Source organism: Pleurodeles waltl, chromosome 12, assembly GCF_031143425.1.
Source record: "Pleurodeles waltl isolate 20211129_DDA chromosome 12, aPleWal1.hap1.20221129, whole genome shotgun sequence".
Taxonomy (NCBI): Eukaryota; Metazoa; Chordata; class Amphibia; order Caudata; family Salamandridae; genus Pleurodeles; species Pleurodeles waltl.
Window position 1 is genome coordinate 119,304,580 of NC_090451.1, and position 14,629 is coordinate 119,319,208.

General features: G+C 47.2%; 1 non-coding gene across 1 annotated transcript; it reads left to right on the top strand.

Moving 5' to 3' along the window:
* Window positions 1-6,414: 6,414 nt before the first annotated feature.
* TRNAS-GCU (transfer RNA serine (anticodon GCU)) lies at window positions 6,415-6,484 on the top strand. The gene has a single exon. It is a non-coding gene; the product is annotated as a tRNA-Ser (tRNA).
* The last annotated feature ends 8,145 nt before the right edge of the window (window positions 6,485-14,629 follow it).

The following is a 14,629-nucleotide window of genomic DNA, read 5'->3' on the forward strand; positions in this document are numbered from 1 at the left end:
ATTTTGGGGTCTCTCTTACTATATATATATGTTTAATAAGCAATTAAAAAATCAACATTGCATTCAAAAGTGAATAATTCCTCTCCGCAGAGCCGACTTTATAGCGGTGCAAGTGGTGCGGCTGCACCGGGTGGTAAGCCCTGATTTGGGAGTGCTAACCTCAAGGAGGCGCTGTGTTTAGCAATAACTTACAAACCGTGTGATTTTAAAGCACCTGTTGAAAACTCCTTTGCGTTCAGCCTTCAGGAAACAATTAAAATATCAAGATACCTCTTGTGATTAATGTTCCTGCCAAGGAAAAGGATGGGAGTTTTTGTACAAAGCAGCTATAACTCTCCATACAGTAGCGTAGACGGTTAACGTGCCTGCTGCAAAGAACAGAAAGATATTTTATGTCAATAACTGAATGGATTAATAAAGCATATTTTACAAGTGCTTTAAAACAAATAAATGTATGCGAAATTAGGGCTAAAGAGAAAAGAGGGGCTCCTTTGCCCAGTGATAGTAAGGAATTCTAAGAAGTTAGTCATGGGGTGGGGAGGCACCAAAAAACACTGTCGCACAAGGCAACACCAGTGCTAAAGCAGCCCTGGATCTACATATGGAGTGGTGTGAAACAGTTATCTAGTCTGTCACTTGGTTACAGTAGCAGACAGTTATTCAGGAAGAAAGAGAGAATTTAAACAGCCAGCTGTAAAGATTTGTATCTTTGTTACAACCAGCATCTTCAGAAAGGTAGTGAGTGATACGGCGGAATGCACGGATGCTGAGCTTCACACAAAGACACAAGGCTACTTCCCAAGCTTTCAAATTGTTAAAAAGAAAACGTATTCCAGTGCGCTACGTAAAAAAGAGATTATTTCAAAAGAAAGCATTTGCTTTACAAACTTCCACGTTGCATTCAACATTAAATAATTTATATGCTTGTTGTGTGATAAAAAATTAACTTTATTTTATGGCATGTGTTGTTTTGCTTACGTTTGTAACCAGTTCTGCAAAAAATAAATAAAGTTAAATCACCACACAGCCTACCTAATGCCAATAACTCACATTGAACATCATATTAACATACCTATAAATACAATGTATCTTTCATCCTGCTACAAAGTCGATAAATTTTAATATTTACCCAAAAACCACTGAAACACACAAAAATGTCAATGTTTAAAAAGCAATAAAGAAATCAACTTAAGTGAATAATTCATCTACACAGGGCCGGCTTTATAATGCAACATCTACATAAAAAAAATGCGCAAGGGAGAATAAAGAATGGAATAAACAAAGTCACACATGACTGCAGATGAATATAAGTAAAAGACTAGAGCCCTGTTAACAGAAACAGACTGGACCCACTGAAACATCCAGCGCTCTGGTCAAATGCTATTAGCCTAAGGACAAAGTAGTCCCTAAGCACATGCTACATAGGCACAAGTGGAAGGGTACACGTGCTAGGCCCATGCTTGAGAGGAGTGTACAACTGTGGAAAAGGTGGGACAAAGAGCAAGGATTGACCACTAGCAAGCAAGGATTTTTTAAGGGCACTGAAACAAACCAGTGAAAAAGGAGAGACCCCACAAGGAGGTATAGAAGTATATACTAAAGTATACACAAGAGGTCTTGAATGCTCGACCTAAAAAGCCATCTCAGGATGAGCTCATGTAGGTCTCTCTGCAGCCCAGCTCTGCGGTTCCCTTGTTCAGGCCTTTTTGCTTTACTGAAAGGTGTAATTGGCTTTAAATTGGTCCCTTTTGTGAAATTAGAGAAGTTGGTAATGTCAGTGTCAAAATAGAGTATCCGCCATTGCTTTAACTTAACTTATATGTTTTGGTGTTCAGCTTCGTGTGTCACTTTGATCTTATGTATAATATTAGTATTTTATAAGCACACACAGTGTTTTAGCATGTCAAGAATACAACAGAAAGCATTAGGCTTTGATGTAAAACAGGAGAGGAAAAGCGATAACCATGTAGCGGATGAATTGCACAACGTGATACTATGAAATCTTGCACCAGTCCCGCTTTCTTTGTGTGGGTGTTGTTGTTCTTTTTGAGGGAGGCGATGGTGTTGGCGTAGTCGGCAATCCATTTGTGGAAGGTGCATGTGATGGCGATGGCGAGGGTGGCGGCGAGCTGATCGTCAGTGATTCTTGTCCAGTTTCTTTGTGATGGATGGTGTTGGGGTCTGGTGACGGTTGGTGTGTTGAAGGTGAAATGAATGCATCAGTTGTCTGTCCAAGGTAGTGACTGAAGGTAGCGGAGGTTCCTCTAGTGAAGATGGGATTGAGGGTGTGTCCTGCTGAGTGTGTTGGATCTGTCACGATCTGTCAGAGCCCTTTGTTGTGGAGGTTGTCTAGGAGGGATGCGGTGTTAGGGACTTGTAGGTTGTCTAGGTGGAAGTTAAGGTCTCCCAGCAGGGTGTAGTTGGTGGCTGTGATGGCTTGTGCGGGGAAGTAGTCCGTGGTGGAGTCGGCAAAGGGAGCACATGGTCCGGGAGGGCGGTAGATGAGGGTTCCCTGGGTGGTGGATGTTGGGCTGGTGTGTAGTTTGAAGTGGAGTTCCATCAGGCTTGTGGATTCATCAGAGTCTTCGGAGTGTGTGTTCAGGTGGAGGTTGGACCCTCATCCTCTCCCTCACCAATGACCCACACACCGCCAAAGCCAACCTCCATGAGGGATTGAAATCCATCGCCGATTGGATGAGAAACAGCCGCCTGAAATTAAACTCCGACAAGACAGAAGTCCTCATCCTCGGACACACCCCCTCAGCTTGGGACGACCCCTGGTGGCCCACCGCGCTGGGACCCCCCCCTACTCCAGCCAACCAAGCACGCAACCTCGGCTTCATCCTCGACTCCGCCCTCACCATGTCCAAACAGGTCAACGCAGTCTCCTCCTCCTGCTTCAACACCCTTCGCATGCTCCGTAGAATCTACAAGTGGATCCCGACGGAAACCAGAAAAACGGTGACCCAGGCCCACGTCAGTAGCAGACTTGACTACGGAAACGCACTCTACACAGGCATCCCAGCAAAAGACATCCAACGACTCCAACGCATCCAGAACGCATCCGCCCGCCTGATCCTCGACATACCCCGCAGATGCCAGATCTCCCACCACCTGAAGGACCTCCACTGGCTCCCCGTGGACAAGAGGATCACCTTTAAACTACTCACCCACGCGCACAAAGCACTACACAACGCCGGACCCGCTTACCTGAACAACAGACTCAACTTCTACGTCCCCTCCTGCCAACTCCGCTCTGTCAACCTCTCCCTCGCCATCGTTCCCCGATTCCAACGCAAGACCTCCGGCGGCAGATCCTTCTCCTACCTCGCCGCCAAGACCTGAAACTCCCTCCCGACCCCCCTGCGCCAGACCCAGGACCTCCTCACCTTCAGGAGACTCCTCAAGACCTGGCTCTTCGACCAATAGCAGCTACCCCCCCCCCCTCAGCGCCTTGAAACCCTAACGGGTACATAGCGCGCTTTATAAATTTAATGATTGATTGATTGATTGATTGTGGATGATGGCAATTCCTCCCCACCCCCAGGGCAGCTAGGGCGGTCTTTCTGGATGATCTTGCGTCCTTGGGGGAAGGTAATCAATGTCCGGGCCTGAGGTGGTGTTGGTCCAGGTCTTGGTGAGGAACGTGACGTCCGGGGTGGTGCTGTCATGGAGGTCCCATATTTAGGTAGCGTGTTTGTGGAGAGGCCGGATGTTGCACTTCAGAGATTTTGGGGTCGGTGTGTTGTTGTGGATGGGTTGTGCTGGGTCCAAGGTCTTGGTGGTGTAGGTTTGGTAGCATTGGAGGTAGCTGAAGGGTCCGTGGGTGTGGGTTGGTGATGCTTGCTTGCAGTTGTTGTTGCGTCCTGGGTTGAGTGCAATGAGTGCTGGTGACGTGTAGAGGCGGCGGGTGGCAGGAAAAGGGGTCCTGGCGCTGGTCTCGTTCAGGTCGCGGATGGGTGCAGACGGGCTTGACTTAGGTCAATTCAAATTAATCAGATCTGCTCAAAAGTTAACATAGGCAGGCTTTTCACTTTGAATATTCTGCCTGCTTGGCTTACAACAATTATCTCTTAGTGACCAAGACATGACAGGTTCCTTTGCCAAGGTTATTTAAAAAAAAAAAAAAAGAAAAAAAAGTTTACTAAACCTGAGCATCTAAATTATATTCTGGTTGTTTCATATTAAAGTCCACACCAATTCTCTCCCCCCCTTTGCTTCCTTTAAACCTTCTCTACTCCTGTGCTTGACGTTTTCATTTTATTAGCGTGTGATTTTATTACAAGAACAGAGGCTCCTATTATGCTTCCTTTTCTTGCTTTATTCTGAATAGCAGCCAAGATAACATACACAACAAGAACTACATATCCCATGAATCAAGGAAAAAAAGGATGTCATACATGAAGTCATAACAAATAACCAATAGAAAGCGCGCAACCCCAATAATTATCTTAACTGCGAACAACAAGCCCTCTTTTCTTGCTGCTCGCAGTCAAGATAATTTCTATTTCCCTCATTACATAATATTTGTGTCGTTTTCGTATATTAAGTATATTATATGTATTTTATGTGTTTTATTATATATTCTTTTATCTTTGAAATTTGTGTAAATATTTCGCTTACTGCGTCGATTTCAAAAGCAAGCGCTTTGTTCACGCTTCGCTGGGAGAGCCGAACGCTCTTCAGAACGTTCGGCTTTCCCGCCTTGCTCTTCTGAGGTACGCATCTCATTCGAGCGCTTACCTCAGGAGAGCTCGGTTCGCAGCGGCGACGCGTCTCCACAGGAGTTTTCTTCTTTGAAGGTTTTCCTTTGTTGGCTCCACAGCTGATCGCACCGCGCTTCTGGAGCGTCTGTCAGGAAACAGTTCCTGCTTCAAGGGAGACGAGGAGCGAGCCACGTCTCCTCAAACCTTTTTTGGTTGTTGGGGGAGTGTCATCCATTTTTTACACTCCTCTTCCACACGCCCACAGCCCACAATATTTTTTAACCCCTTTTTTACTGGTTTATTTTTAGTCCTCTGACTACCTTTTTCAATTTGTGAGCTTTTCTGCCTGGCGCTTTCTTATATTTTCACACAATGTCTGAAAAAGTTTCTGAAGATTCTAGTGAGGTTGACATTGATAATTTTCGTGCTGATTTGAATTCTTTTATTCAAGATACTGTTCAGCAGGCTGTGTCAACATCTATGTTGCATATGTCTAAAAAATTTGAATTATCTTTTTAAAAGTTGTCCTCCCAGAATACCAATGTTTCTGAACCAATCAAAAGTAAGAAGCGTACTATTTCTAAGGTACAAGCAATGTTGAGCGCTGACGAATCTCCCCAGGTTGCTGGTCCTTTCCCCCGTAAGGAGTTTAATACGGTGGAAAAGGGTCCCTCTCCTCTTAATATCACACAGTTGAGGGACACTGATGATGATATGGAATATGATGATGGGGAAAATGACGATTTTATAGGATCTAACACGTTCCTTCTCCTTAACAACTTAAATTGATTTATTTATCATTGTGTTTCTAAAGTTAGAAAACCTTCGAATTAGATTAGCATTTGAAGTGAATAGCATAAGGGGTTTTTGTGGCTTTACAATTGCACCGTATACTAAGCCGAGTAACACATACTTCGTGTCTGCTCCAAACGTGTTCACAAAACCTTACATGATGAGAAGAAACGACTGCTAATAGTAGATACTTAATTTCTACTTTAGGTATATGGCACTTTTATGAAATAAAATACATTTTACCATAAATTGTGAACGATCAAATGTTAACTTGACCCTGACACGATGTGAACACGCAACCTTCTGATTTGGAGTTACCGTTGCACTACAAGGCTTTGGATACCACGCTTACATCTAAAGAAGGAAGTGCTGAAGCCCCTACTGAACAGTAGGTTTTTCATCGGTAGAAACCAGCCACTGGCTGCGGAACTCGTGGTACTTCGGTTGCTGCCCACTCTTTTGAGCTCAGTGTCCCGTCCCCAAATTTTTTGCTGTATGGCTCGTGGATCTGCAGTTATTGCTTTTGTGAGAGGGGATCAACCGCACTTTGTGGCATATTGACTCTTCCTCCGCTGCCTTATGTGAACCCAGAGCCTCTTCCCAACAGTTGAATATCGTTCCTCGGTAGTTGCCTCCTGGTGTAATGCTTGGAAGGGCTGGCTGCTGCCGGCTGAGGGAACCTTTATTAGCCGTCATGTCCGCCTAGAGCGAGGGCTGTGCTTGCTCGGAGCAATCAAAGTCATCGCTGACGTGGTAATGCCATCCCAGACTTTCTGTCAGTTATCTTCAACTCAGACTTGCTTAGAGATGGTTTTGGTCGCTCAACAATAAAAAGTACATGTCTCATTGTGTGCAATACATTTAGACGTCACTGTCAATTATGTATAGGCGGACTACCAATGAAACAGTCAGCGAAGCATTGGTGGTTCAGTGGTAGAATTCTCGCCTGCTACGCGGGAGTCCCGGTTCGATTCCCGGCCAATGCAGCTAATTATAATTTTATTTTAAAATTAGCAGATTAGTTTCGATGTGATTTGTGATATTGTTTACTCATCTGGAATCTGGAAATGCTAAACACAGCTTTAGAGTCAATTGATCTAATCCACACTACGAATATATATAGGGGTTTTTAAGTGATTTTACAGAGTGAAACCCTTTCCTCAAAGGAACCCCTTTTAGTGCCCGCTGCTTAGTATATTACACAAATCCTAAATCCAGGTTTAAATATCGCTGTATGTAAGTCTGTTGCATCCTGCAAAACCCTCCAGCCCCTTGCGCTCTCCTCACAACCTTCACAATAACAAGACTGAATATATTTTTGTAGTAGAAGTAAAAATGCAACAAAGTCCTCAGGCATCCTACTCTCAGAAACTGCCCTGCCTAATCCTAACCCTTATCCACCCCAAAAGGTAAAAAGCAACACAAATGACCTTACATTTTGTTTTCATCTTGTCAGGTTTGTTGTGCATTCAAAGGGAGAGGTCAGATACGAGAACATGTATTCTTATCAGTCACTGCTCATTCTTTTATTGTTGAGATTGGTATCTACTTTTCTTTGCCTGACTGCAAAGTTAAAGTATTTTGTAAAGTGAACTATCTATCAATGTTGCTAGGGTAAATGGGATGTGAAAAGAAAGGGTGTAGAATTTCATTTTTTTCTCAATACCTAACAACATTTAAATCCCTTTAAATGTCCTTATTGGTATTTCAAAATATAGCAGCAGTTAGGAAAGCACAAATGGAGCACTTTTAGTAATTATGAAGTGAGAAAGAAAAAGATTTTAATAGGATCAAATCAATTCAAAGCACTACTTGGTTATGTGCAAATCATAAATATTTGCCGAAACTCAATTTTCACACATTATCATTTCTGAACTATAAAGCTTTATCTTTAAAACTGCTTCTCAGTACATATTTTGTGGTCAATTCAATGGAAAGTGTGCTGTAAATATATATCAGTTGGCTACCACACCATGCTTTGGTGATATAAGTCACGATGTAAAATGCACACTGGCTACACACCACACCCTTATCAACTCTCCTCCTGCAGAGGTGTGGCTCATTTGCCACGCTTGCTCTCTCTGTGACCTTCAGTGATGTAATATTGATGGCAGTACCCCCACTCTAAAAACTGTTCCAGCACCCCATTAACATCCCAAGTCCCAACCAACCAAAGTAGCACATATTTTCAGACTCTTCTTTGCAGCTAAAAGTTCGATATTCATTTTAGAGAATGTTAACACAATGTGTCACAGTTTTATCAGTGAATAATTCTGTTAACAAACTACCACAGGTGTTTTTTTTTACAGTGAGAAAGCTAATGGGTTAGTAAAATAAATAAAAAAACAACCGTTGGGATTAAATGACTCATTTAATTTTGTATGTTTTTGTTGGAAAATGAGTTATTGGTAAGGGCAGGTAAGTACCTACACTTAGCAATAGGCCACTAACCTCCACTTAGGTCCAGTTAGGTCTCAGTAAATTAAACCTAGCTCAACCCTTGGTAGCTTGGCAATGAGCGGCAAGGCTTAATTTAGGAGACAAAGGCCCTCATTCCAACACTGGCGATCGGTGGTAAAGCGGTGGTAAAACCGCCAACAGGCCGGCGGTAAAAAAAATTGAATTATAACCGTGGCAGAAACCGCCAACATAGACAGCCACTTTAACACTCCGACCGCCATGGCAGTACAAACAAACAGCATAACAGCATGGCGGTCACCGCCAACGGACAGGCGGAAGACAATGTACCGCCCACACTATTATGACAGGCCAATCCGCCACCTTTTCCGGGGCGGATGCAATGTGAACAAAAACACGCTGGAAACAGGACTTGGAAGGGGAAACACTCACCTCTACACATTCCACGAGGAACTAGGACGCCATGGAGCATGAACTCCAAATAGTCCCTGCGATTGTCTTCCTGCTCCTCTACCAGGAGCACGACCAACAGCGGCGACGACCACAGTGAGTACTGCACCTGCAATACAGGGGAGGGGGAGGGAAAAGAGAGTGACACACACACACGCAACACCTCCACCCCCACCCTCACCCACAACAACACACACACCAATATATGCTGAAACATTTCATTTACATCCACAACCCCCCTGGAAGAACACAAGGACAAAAGGAAATGAGTTGAACGATTGTAATCATGTAAAGTCCATTCATCAAAAATGTATATATACTATAAACAAATATGTAGACAAAGAATTAAAGTCCAGGTACTGCACCAATATAGTCAGTGGACCACTGGGTCCAAAATGCATGGGCGAGGCCCACACAAGATACCCGATCGAAACGTAGAGAACACTGCAGGGGCATCAGATGGAAAAAAAACACAGGCACCTCAGGGGGAAGTGAAGGGGGGGCACCTCAGACGGATGAGTGCACGATGCCAGCTCACCGAGGGGGCTCCATGCCCATTGATGTATCCTGGGGAGTGCAAAGCCTCAGTCTCTCAAGTCTCTCCAGTTGGTGGTTTGCCCACTGCTTTATCCTGGGGAGTGCAAAGCCAAAGTTTTTCAAGTCTTTCCAGTGGGTGGTTTGCCCACTGCTTTATCCCGGGGAGTGCAAAGCCACAGTCTCTCAAGTCTTTCCAGTGGGTGGGTTGCCCACTGCTTTATCCTGGGGAGTGCAAAGCCACAGTCTCTCAAGTGGATAATAGTCTCCACTGGATCTGGAGGGGGCTTTGTGCCCAGAGTGCTTCATCTCGCCAAGGACTGAGGTACTGGATGTGATACTCCACTTATTCTGGAGGGGGCTTTGTGCCCAGAGTGCTTCATCCTGCCAAGGACAGCGGTAGTGGATGTGATACTCCACTGGTTCTGGAGGGGGCTTTGTGCCCAGAGTGCTTCATCCTGCCAAGGACTGAGGTAGTGGATGTGACACTCCACTGACGGTGGTGCAACATGCAAGCTGGCCAGGCCCCTGGAACTGACCACCAGCCTCGTACGAATGACCACTGGGGATGGCAGTCATGTCTGCGGTGGTGCCACTGGCTCAGGATGTGGTGTGGCCACTGGCGGTGCTGGCGGCGGGCTCAGTAGCGGCGATGCTTGTGGCGCTCATTGGGCAGCCGTGCTGGTGGGGGGCTCACTGACCTCAGTGCTGTCAACTGTGTCATAAGCGGCGGTGCTGGTGGAGGGCTCACTGACCTTGGTGCTGGCGGCGGTGTCCTGAGCGGCGGTGCTGGTGGTGGGCTCACTGACCTTGGTGCTGGCGGCGGTGTCCTGAGCGGCGGTGCTGGTGGGGGGCTCATTGACCTCGGTGCAGGCGGCGGTGTCTTGAGCGGGGGTGCTGGTGGCGGGCTCACTGACCTTGGTGCTGCTGAAGGGCACAGTGTCTGCAGTGCAGGTGAAGGGCTCAGTATCTTGGGTGCATGTGGCTGTCTTGTCCGCCGTGCAGGTTGGTGGCGACGTTGACTTGCCTTTCTTTTTCAGGCCCTTCCCCACCTTGGATGGTGGTGCAGCTGTCTTGCCACTCCCAACTGTTGTCCTGGCTGAGCCTTTGGTGGCAGGTGTTTTGGCCTTCTCCCTCCGGGATGTGGGCAACTTCTTCTGTTTTGGAGGTGGGGGAATGTCCTTGGCCTCGCTCCTTGGGACACTGGCAGCCCTGCTGCTTGGCGCACTCCAGAATCCGGTTACTGCTGGCACCACTGTGCCCGGTGATGTGATGGCTGAGGTGCTGGGTTGGGACCTGGAAAGGCGGGCCCTAGGGGACAGAAGGGGTGGGGAGGTGAAGGGAAGAGGTCAAGGTTTAACAGGAAAAGTTTTTTAGACACACTGGGACGGGTAGATGGAGGGGGTTTGGGAGTGGAGGAAGAGGTAGTGGTTGTAGGAGGTGTTCGTTTGCTGACTTTGGGTGAAGGTGCATGGGCTGGAGGCTGTCGTGAGGTGGATTGCTGTTGGGTGGGTGTGTGACTGCGTTTGTGTAATTTGGGAGGAGGGCTCACAGACACACTGGTAGAGGACACAGGGGATGTGTGAGTGGTAGTGGGGGTGGTGATTACACGTGAGCGGTGTGTGGTGATGGGCGTGCTGGTGATGGAGGTAGTGGCTGAGTGTAGGAGGCTGGACTGGCTTGTAGTGAGTACCAAGGGGTACTTGCACCTTGCACCAGGCCCAGTTATCCCTTATTAGTGTATAGGGTGTCTAGCAGCTTAGGCTGATAGATAATGGTAGCTTAGCAGAGCAGCTTAGGCTGAACTAGGAGACGTGTGAAGCTACTACAGTACCACTTAGTGTCATATGCACAATATCATAAGAAAACACAATACACAGTTATACTAAAAATAAAGGTACTTTATTTTTATGACAATATGCCAAAGTATCTTAGAGTGTACCCTCAGTGAGAGGATAGGAAATATACACAAGATATATATACACAATAGCAAAAATATGCAGTATAGTCTTAGAAAACAGTGCAAACAATGTATAGTTACAATAGGATGCAATGGGGAAACATAGGGATAGGGGCAACACAAACCATATACTCCAAAAGTGGAATGCGAACCACGAATGGACCCCAAACCTATGTGACCTTGTAGAGGGTCGCTGGGACTATTAGAAAATAGTGAGAGTTAGAAAAATAACCCTCCCCAAGACCCTGAAAAGTGAGTGCAAAGTGCACTAAAGTTCCCCTAAGGACAAAGTAGTCGTGTTAGAGGAATAATGCAGGAAAGACACAAACCAGCAATGCAACAACTGTGGATTTCCAATCTAGGGTACCTGTGGAACAAGGGGACCAAGTCCAAAAGTCACAAGCAAGTCGGAGATGGGCAGATGCCCAGGAAATGCCAGCTGCGGGTGCAAAGAAGCTTCTACTGGACAGAAGAAGCTGAGGTTTCTGCAGGAACGAAAAGGGCTAGAGACTTCCCCTTTGGTGGACGGATCCCTCTCGCAGTGGAGAGTCGTGCAGAAGTATTTTCCCGCTGAAAGAACGCCAACAAGCCTTGCTAGCTGCAAATCGTGCGTTTGGCGTTTTTGGACGCTGCTGGGGCCCAGGAGGGACCAGGAGGTCGCAAATTGGACCTGAAGAGAGAGGGGACGTCGAGCAAGACAAAGAGCCCTCACTGAAGCAGGTAGCACCCGGAGAAGTGCCAGAAACAGGCACTACGAGGATGCGTGAAACGGTGCTCGCCGAAGTTGCACAAAGGAGTCCCACGTCGCCGGAGACCAACTTAGAAAGTCGTGCAATGCAGGTTAGAGTGCCGTGGACCCAGGCTTGGCTGTGCACAAAGGATTTCTGCCGGAAGTGCACAGGGGCCGGAGTAGCTGCAAAGTCGCGGTTTCCAGCAATGCAGCCCAGCGAGGTGAGGCAAGGACTTACCTCCACCAAACTTGGGCTGAAGAGTCACTGGACTGTGGGGGTCACTTGGACAGAGTCGCTGGATTCGAGGGACCTCGCTCGTCGTGCTGAGAGGAGACCCAAGGGACCGGTAATGCAGCTTTTTGGTGCCTGCGGTTGCAGGGGGAAGATTCCGTCGACCCACGGGAGATTTCTTCGGAGCTTCTGGTGCAGAGAGGAGGCAGGCTACCCCCACAGCATGCACAAGCAGGAAAACAGTCGAGAAGGCGGCAGGATCAGCGTTACAGAGTTGCAGTAGTCGTCTTTGCTACTATGTTGCAGGTTTGCAGGCTTCCAGCGCGGTCAGCAGTTGATTCCTTGGCAGAAGGTGAAGAGAGAGATGCAGAGGAACTCGGATGAGCTCTTGCATTCGTTATCTAAAGTTTCCCCAGAGACAGAGACCCTAAATAGCCAGAAAAGAGGGTTTGGCTACCTAGGAGAGAGGATAGGCTAGCAACACCTGAAGGAGCCTATCACAAGGAGTCTCTGACGTCACCTGGTGGCACTGGCCACTCAGAGCAGTCCAGTGTGCCAGCAGCACCTCTGTTTCCAAGATGGCAGAGGTCTGGAGCACACTGGAGGAGCTCTGGACACCTCCCAGGGGAGGTGCAGGTCAGGGGAGTGGTCACTCCCCTTTCCTTTGTCCAGTTTCGTGCCAGAGCAGGGCTAAGGGGTCCCCTGAACCGGTGTAGACTGGCTTATGCAGAATTGGGCACATCTGTGCCCAACAAAGCATTTCCAGAGGCTGGGGGAGGCTACTCCTCCCCTGCCTTCACACCATTTTCCAAAGGGAGAGGGTGTCACACCCTCTCTCAGAGGAAGTTCTTTGTTCTGCCATCCTGGGCCAGGCCTGGCTGGACCCCAGGAGGGCAGATGCCTGTCTGAGGGGTTGGCAGCAGCAGCAGCTGCAGTGAAACCCCAGGAAGGGCAGTTTGGCAGTACCAGGGTCTGTGCTACAGACCACTGGGATCATGGGATTGTGCCAGCCATGCCAGGATGGCATAGAGGGGGCAATTCCATGATCATAGACATGTTACATGGCCATATTCGGAGTTACCATTGTGAAGCTACATATAGGTAGTGACCTATATGTAGTGCACGCGTGTAATGGTGTCCCCGCACTCACAAAGTTCAGGGAATTGGCTCTGAACAATGTGGGGGCACCTTGGCTAGTGCCAGGGTGCCCTCACACTAAGTAACTTTGCACCTAACCTTTACCAGGTAAAGGTTAGACATATAGGTGACTTATAAGTTACTTAAGTGCAGTGTAAAATGGCTGTGAAATAACGTGGACGTTATTTCACTCAGGCTGCAGTGGCAGGCCTGTGTAAGAATTGTCAGAGCTCCCTATGGGTGGCAAAAGAAATGCTGCAGCCCATAGGGATCTCCTGGAACCCCAATACCCTGGGTACCTCAGTACCATATACTAGGGAATTATAAGGGTGTTCCAGTAAGCCAATGTAAATTGGTAAAAATGGTCACTAGCCTGTTAGTGACAATTTGAAAGTAATGAGAGAGCATAACCACTGAGGTTCTGGTTAGCAGAGCCTCAGTGAGACAGTTAGGCACCACACAGGGAACATATACATGCACACCTATGAGCACTGGGGCCCTGTGTGACAGGGTCCCAGTGACACATACATATAGGCCACAAACCTATGAGCACTGGGGTCCTGACCAGCAGGATCCCAGTGACACATAACAAACATACTGAAAACATAGTGTTTTCACTATGAGCACTGAGGCCTGGCTATCAGGATCCCAGTGAGACAGTGAAAACAGTGACAAACACCCTGACATACACTCACAAACAGGCCAAAAGTGGGGGTAACAAGGCTAGAAAGAGGATACCTTCTCACACAACCCCCCCCCCAAACAAAGGACAATAAGGCTAACCTTGGCCAGTTGAGACTTTATTGTCTAAGTGGTGATAAGTAGAGAGTAGCTCTGCAATAGACTGGTTACTCCCTTTATCATCCACTATATGGTTACTTTCCTGTGGGGATGTAAACCACCCTGTTTGAAGTTTTTTAGCTAAGCAACAATGTGAAGATGTATTTTCAGAGTTTCTATCAGTAAGTTTTAGTTTAGAGCAGTGGGAATTGTCCACTGAACCTATTTGTAGTGATGGAAATGCCAGACAGGGATGCTGTCTCAGAAAAGCCATAGCTGGGCAAAAACTTTGTCCATGTGGCTGGAAGAGAGAACAGGGATGCTGTTTCTCTTGGGTTGGAGCAGGGCAGGGATGCTGTCCTATGAGCTCCACACTAGGGCAGGGATGCTGTCCTAAGTGTTGTGAGGCAGTGCAGGGTTTCTGCACTAAAGTTTCTCTGGTAGGGTTGGAGGGATGCTCCATGTTAACTAAAATGGTGCTCTTTTTCTCACCAATGTTAGTTATCCCACAGAGAGGTACTTCCACCTCAGGGAGTCCAGCTTTGCCAGCTGATGATTCCCTTGGAACAGGTACCACCCCAGGAGAGGTTTCTCCCACCACAGGAATGGTATCCTGAATGGTAGGGTGGTTAGGGGATACTGTGATACCCTTTTTACCTGTTGATGGAGAGGGATCCTGAGTTTTCAGGCCTTCTCTCCTTTGCTTTTTCATTTCACTTGAAATGAGAGGGAACAATTCCTCAGGGATGCCCAGCATGGCTGCATGGGCATAAAACTCTACATCAGCCCAACCTGAGGCCTCTAGGTCATTACCTAAGAGACAGTCTACAGGTAAGCTAGGTGATACCACCACCTGCTTAGGGCCAGTAACTCCACCCCAACTAAACTGA